The following is a 7,087-nucleotide window of genomic DNA, read 5'->3' as shown; positions in this document are numbered from 1 at the left end:
GACAGTCTCAATGATCTCCTGTATTTGAATCCTGCTGTGGATCGCAAAATCAAACGATATTTGGACAACACGCCCCTGAAAACACTTTGACAACGTGGTAAAAGAGGAAAGTCAGCCTAAAGACTGGAGTAGGGTGGGGGAGACGGCTACAAATTCTACTTTGTCAATTGAAATCCGTAATTGCAAACAACTCTGTCTTTATTAGGGTTCGGGCGAAAGTAAGCGGATGAGTTTTCAGAGGCTAAATTTTTAAATTACCTGTATCTAGTAGTTGTCAAAGAAATGAACTCTCCCCCTCTCTACTGCAGTGCCATCTGCTGGCTACAGCCTGCTTGATTACCCAGAAGACGAAAAGCTGCTAAAGCCACCCTAGAAGAGTACAGAAGCAAAGTAAAAAAGTATGATGTGGGACAGACTCCTTGAGAAAATACGCATAAACGCAGAAAAATAAATAAACCTGGTATGGTGGCATACACCTCTCTGGGAGACTGAGGCAGGAGAACCCAAGATCGAGCCCAGCCTGGACAATTTAGCAACTTAGCAGGACCCTGTCTCAAAATTAAAAAAAAAAAGAGCTGGGGATGTAGCTCAGTGTGAAAGTCCTAAGTTCAATCCCCTATACAAAAAAGAAAAAAAGAAAGAAAAGAGGAGGAGGAAGATATATGGAACAAAAGACTAAAACAGTCCAGAAAAACACAAATTCCTCTGTCCAAAAGAAATGCTCAGGGCCACTGAAAAACAAAGCAAGACTGGGCCGGGTCGGGTGGCACATGCCTGTAATACCAACACTAGGCAAAAGGATTGCTTGAAGTTTTAGGCCACCCTTGGCTACATAGTTCTTTTTTTTTTTTGGTACCAAGGATTGAACTCAGGACGTTGCACTTGCAAGGCAAGCATGGTGCCACTGAGCTAAATTCCCAGCCTTACATAGTTCAAAGCCAGTTTGAACTATATAGTGAGACTGTCTGAAAATAGAACAAGACAAAATTCCACATTGTTCAGGTCTTTGAAACTTTCATCATCTGTTGTTTAAAACAGCAGCAGCAGCAGCACTACCAAAAGGTTCTAACCCTTATACCATGGCTGGATAATGGCCCCAAACCATTTTAACGAGCACCTAAACAAATTCTTGTTCACTAATTTAGATCAAATCACAAAGTTTATCTCCATCTCAAAAAATTCTTTCCTTTCTTGAATACTATAAAACTGCACTATCCTCCCTGGCTTGCTTCTGAATTGATTGTTCTGTCTACCCAGGTTCTTCCACCTAAATGAAAATGTCCCTACAATACCCACATCTTTTGTTTTTCTCATTATTAACTTGAGTGGAGTGGTGACTTATTCTGCTCCAAAGCTTCAACCATCACCTTTTTTAAAAAATAAATTTTATTTTATTTTATCCCTTCCCTCCTCAGACCCCTCTTCTCCCTATGTGCAAAAGGCTTGTTTCCATTTTTCCTTCTATTTTCAGTTTTTTTCTTGTCCCTTCCTTCCTTTCTCCATTCCTCCTCCCTTGTTCCCCTTCCCATTTGAACACTTTCTTCCCATTTCCCAACATCAATTATACATTACAGTCCTTATTTCCACTTTCAGTTTCTCACACCAGAGAAGCAATGTGATATTTAAACACGTGTGTCTGATTTATTTCACTTGGGCTTATGGTCTCAGGGTCCATCTATTTAGCTATAAATGTCTGAAGCCCATCTTTCTTTATGTCAGAGTAGTTCTCCATTGTATAAAAAAACTACATCTTTATCCACTCATCAATTGATGGGCATTTGGGCTGTTTCCAAAATTTAGTTACTGCACACTGTGCTGCTATAAACATGGGTGCACATATATCATTGTGGGATGATGCTTTTAATTCTGGGAAGATACCAAGAAGAGGTATAGCTGAGTCAAATGGAACCTCTAGTTTTAGTTTTTTGAGGAATCTCCACACTGATTTCCACAGTGGTTGCACCAGTCTACACTCCCACCAACAGTGGAGAAGGGTTCCTTTTTGCCTACAGCCCCTCCAGCATTTGTTATTGGTTGATTTCTTGATAGCAGCCATTCTTTCTGGAGTGAAGTAGAAGCTTAGTGTTGTTTTAATTTGCATTTCATGAATGACCAGTGATGTTGAACATTTTTTCATATATTTATTTGCCATTTCTAATTCATCTAAGAAGTGTCTTTATTTCAGATCCCCATTTTTGCATCTCAACCATCACCTCTATTAAAAGTTCATAATTTGATATCCTATCCAAAAATAAAAATTCAAAAAACTATTCAGATCTAGGCATGGTGGTGCACACCTGTAATCCCAGGACACTGAGGCAGGAGGATCACAAGTTTGAGTCCAGTCTGGGCAAATTAGCGATTTAGTGAGAACCTGTCTCAAATTTTTATTTTTATTATTTTTATTTATTTATTTATTTATTTGGTACCAGGGATCAAACTCAGGTCCTTGCGCTTGCGAGGCAGGCAACAGAACCACTGAGCTAAATCCCTGGCCCCTGTCTCAAATTTTTAAACAAAGTTTGTGCAAGGGCCCTGGGTTCAATCCCCAGTACTACAAAAAAAATTCAGCAAATTTTTTTAAATTAAAAATTTGTTCAGCCAGGTGTGGTGCAGCATGCTTGTAATCCCAGCACTTGGGAAGCTGAGGCAGGAAGATCACCATGAGTTCAAGGCCAGCCTAAACTATATGGAGAGCCCTGTCTCAAACCATGCCCCCAAATTTTAAAAAAAAAATTGTTCAGTTCTCTCCTTTGTTAAATTGAGTTATAATGGTATCTTCTTTCTAGGGTTGTTGGAGGATTAAGTGATTATTATTTACAACATCTCATGCAAAGTATTGCTCTCTATGTCATTATTGTTGCTGTTAATTTGTTTAAATGGAATTTACTAGTGTCTACTATGTGCTAGATACTTGCTAGATTTTGCAGGGATAGAGGCAAAAAAAAAAAAAGTCCCAGCCTTCAGAGAACAAAATACATTGGGTAAGACAGATGAATAAACAAATCTTGGTAGAGATATCTTTGATTTTGTACAATATTTGCAGAATACTATTTAAATGAGAAAATAAAATGAGAGGCTCAATAATAACGAGTAACAAGTAACAAATAAAATGAGAGGCTCGGACACATGGGTGAGATCATATAGCTAGTTAGAATCCAGACCCAGGTCTAACTTCAAAGCTCCCTTCCCCTCGGGGCCTCCTTATCAAGCTGCCTCAAATTTCAGTGCTTTTCCCTGATAACTGATCCTTTGATGCTTCTGTTTCGAACACGAATGTTTCTGTCACTCTGGAAAGCCCCTAGCCTCACTGCCACCCATACCCTGCAGACATGTCTCACATCAGGCCAAAGCAGTCTCTGGCTCTTTACTGCAGGGAACAAAGGGAGCCCCTCCGGGTTGGGGACTCTCAGTTGAGACAGGCCTTCCTCAGTTCATTTCAGCCTACACTGGAGGACTGGCAGTTGTTGCCAAACGCCCGTCAGTCAAGAACAGTGGCCTGTTTGTTAGCATTGTTCCAGTCATTGTGGTGAACTCTAATCAGTCTTAGGGACCGTGACTGTGGCATTCTGGTTTAAGGAGAGAGTAAATTTAGTCCCAGAGGTACAGCTTGCAACAATAGCTTCATTCGAATTAAAACAAATTTGAAAAGAGATGTCAAACAGGCATTAATTTATGCTACAAATATTTGTTCCGGGACTTCAAAGTCCTAGGAATGTGCTGACCTTTGGAAGCTCAAAGATGAATGAGAAACAGACTCTGTTCTTAATATGTTTAAGATTTTGTAGAAAAAGATAAGTTGTATATATAAATAACCAGAAAATATGGTAGGAATGAGAGTTGTCAAAGAGAAACGAAAACAAAGGGCTGTGGGGGTATAAAGGAGAAACTGCTTTCAGCCAGAGCTCAGGGAAGGCTTTACAAGGGCACAGACATTTTTGCTGGGCCTGAAAAGCACACAGCATTTCAATAGGCAGAAAAGAAAAGTATTCTAGTGAGGAAAGAATACAGCGATTAAAGGCCCAGGGAGGGCAAGTACAAGACACATTTCAGCCACAGTGTGCTCTTCCTTTCCTCCTTTACCAGCTAACTCCCATTTATCCCTGGTCTCTCTTCTCACATCACTTGCTCAAGGAGAATTTAGTTCTTCTGCCCTTGTTGGGTCCTGCTTCCCCCCAAATAAGCTTCCAAAGCACAGGATATCTATTTAGTTCATCTCCCCCAACTACACTGGAAGGCTCATTTACATTGTCATTTTATAGTAAGTGCCAAACATTTTACAGTTGCTTCATAAATATTTGTTGTGTGAGTAATTGGACATAGCCTTGTGAAGCTGGAATGCGGAGTTCATGGAGAACAGCAAAATAATAACAGGTTCTTGAATATAAAACAGCTGTGGCTTTTGGCTCTCACCACATACTACCATAATCACCACATGGGGATTAATGCATCTAAGCCTCATAATAATCTTGTAAGTTTAGTAACTATATTTTCATCTTTTTTTTTCTTTTGAGGTAGGGTCTCATTATGTAGTTCAGGCTGGCCTTTGAATTCTCTCTGTAGCCCAAGCTGGCCTTGAACTTGGAGATCCTGAGTGCTGTGATTACAGTCATGCAGTAGCACACCTGGTTCATCCTCATCTTACGGATAAAGAAATGGATGTATGCATAGAGTTCTCTTAAGGTAACAGAGCTGATAGGTAGTATAGTTAGGATTTCAAACCAAATCCATCTGACCGCAGACCCTGCATATTTAACCAAAGAGAATGGGGTTTAATTGGGAAATGAGCAAATGGTTAAGAAATTCTGAAAGCCATTTTAAAAATGACACTCCTTCACCAAACCCAAAATAGGAAGTAGCATGGAGTGGAGCCATAGAAGTGTGTGTGGGTTGGGGGTAGGATTGCAAGGCTTCTGCCTGGATTTCAAGTCTGATTAATGCTTCTTGTGGGCCTTCCTCCATCCCATTGCTAACACATGTCTGAAACCTACCACCCAACCCCATGCTTTCCTCATGATTCCACCCCTGCCTTCTAAATTATTCTCACACAGCGGCTATACTGTCAATCACCTCTCTCCTCTGCTGATTCTATCCTTTTGTGAACAATCCTCTTTTGTCATTAGCCGTTTCTTTAAGAACTCACTGCACTTTTCTGAGCAGTTAGCTCAGGGTCTGGCACAAGTTCACAGCCTCATTCATTCAATAATCACTTATTTCAAAGTCCCCTTTCCTGGATCCTACTGCCCTCTTATGGTTACTTTTTTCTCTTTATTTTTTTCTACCTTTCAGTAGAAACACTCCCACACCCATTCAGTGTACGTCATTCTCCAACACTCAGTGCACACACTTGTTCTTTAACCTTTTATAATCTATCTTTCATCTTCACCACTTCCCTCAAACTATGCAAATTATTTTCTCCAGATTGTTCTCTTGTCAAATCCAAAACCTTTTCTTAAATTTTTTCAATCTTTCTTTCTTCTTTTTTTTGGTACCAGGGATCGAACTTGGGACCTTACACTTGCAAGTCAGGCGGCAGAACCACTGAGCTAAATCCCCAGCCCTCTTTCTTTCTTTCTTTCTTTCTTTCTTTCTTTCTTTCTTTCTTTCTTTCTTTCTTTCTTCTCTCTCTCTCTCTCTCTCTCTCTCTCTCTCTCTCTCTCTCTCTCTCTCTCTCTTTCTTTCTTTCGTTTTTGGAGATAAGGTCTCATCATATAGATTCAGGCTGGCTTTGAACTCACCACATAACTCCAGGCTGGCCTCAAACTCCTGCCTCAGCCTCCCAGAGTGCTGGGATTACAGGCATGGACCACCCTGCTGGGCTTAAATCTTCCAATCTTTCAGTCCCTCCTCTTCCCTTCCCTCCCCTCCCCCTGTCCTCCTTGTCTCCCTACCTGCACCCCACTACTGGGGACTAAACCCAAGGTCTTTGCACTAAAGACTACCTTCCCACCCCTTTTTACAAATTGTGAGACAAGGTCTTGCTAAATCCCAAAATTGCCCACACTGGATTCAATTTTTTGATCCTCCTGCCTCAGCCTCCTGGAATTACAAGCATATGCCACCAGACTGGGTAAATCCCTCAGTCTCTTAATCTCTGTGGCCCTGGGGACTCTTGGCTGCCCACTTTTTGGGAAACTTTTTCTTTTTTGGCTTCCAAAATATATTCTTTTTCTCTTTCTCCTTCATCTTTTCCTACCATTGGTACCATTCCTTCTGTCTCCTTGAGGTACTGTTTCTCAGGATCTTCCTTCTGCCTGTCTTCTCTCGTTTTTGTTCCCTTGCAGTCTTTAAACTATCACCCTCTTGTCAATGTCTCCCATTTAATTTTCTCTAGTCCTAATTTCTCTGTGAATTCAGGTCTGTACTTCCATAAAGTCTAGAGATCTAGACTCTTAAATTCAGACCAAACTCATATATTTCCACCTCTAATTGCTTTTCCTTTTTTCTTTCCCATTTATATTACAGTAATAGCATTCCATCTAGATGTGAATCTTTCTGTTCATAACTTTCACATTTTATCACCATGAAACTCCATCTTCTACTTTCTTTTAAATCATTTCCTTCTTTTTTCCCTCTGCCCTAGATCAGATTATAATCATCTCTCATTTTAGGTTGTTTCCCTACTATAGTGATCTTTTGTTTAAAAAGAAGTTCAGTGAATTAAGATGTGTTATGAACATGCACCAACTCCCCATGATGAGTGTAATAATTGTGTACTGCAAACATGTACTAATAAAAAACATGTACCGGGGCCGGGGATTTAGCTCAGCGGTTTCGCTGCCTGCTGTGCAAGCGCAAGGACCCAAGTTCGATCCCCGGTACCAATAAAATAAAATAAAAAACATGTACTAATAAAAAACAAAAATTTTCTGAATTGTATAAAAAAATTAATTCCCTGGAGATTGAAAAAAACCAAGAAGTTCATTGATTCTTCTCTTAAAGCTCTCCAAAGAATTTCTGCAGTTTGAAGCTAAGTCTTTAAAGAGAACTTCAAAATCTTTCACTCCTATTTGGCTTCATTCCAGTCTCACTTCCTGCCCCCTATCCAACAAACTTGGTTCTGGCAACCCACTCTGACATCTCATAG

The sequence above is a fragment of the Heterocephalus glaber genome, unplaced genomic scaffold, assembly GCF_053883595.1.
Source record: "Heterocephalus glaber isolate CG9 unplaced genomic scaffold, H.glaber_assembly_v1.0 deba00001442, whole genome shotgun sequence".
In the NCBI taxonomy this organism is placed as follows: domain Eukaryota; kingdom Metazoa; phylum Chordata; class Mammalia; order Rodentia; family Bathyergidae; genus Heterocephalus; species Heterocephalus glaber.
This window is presented reverse-complemented; position numbering follows the sequence as displayed.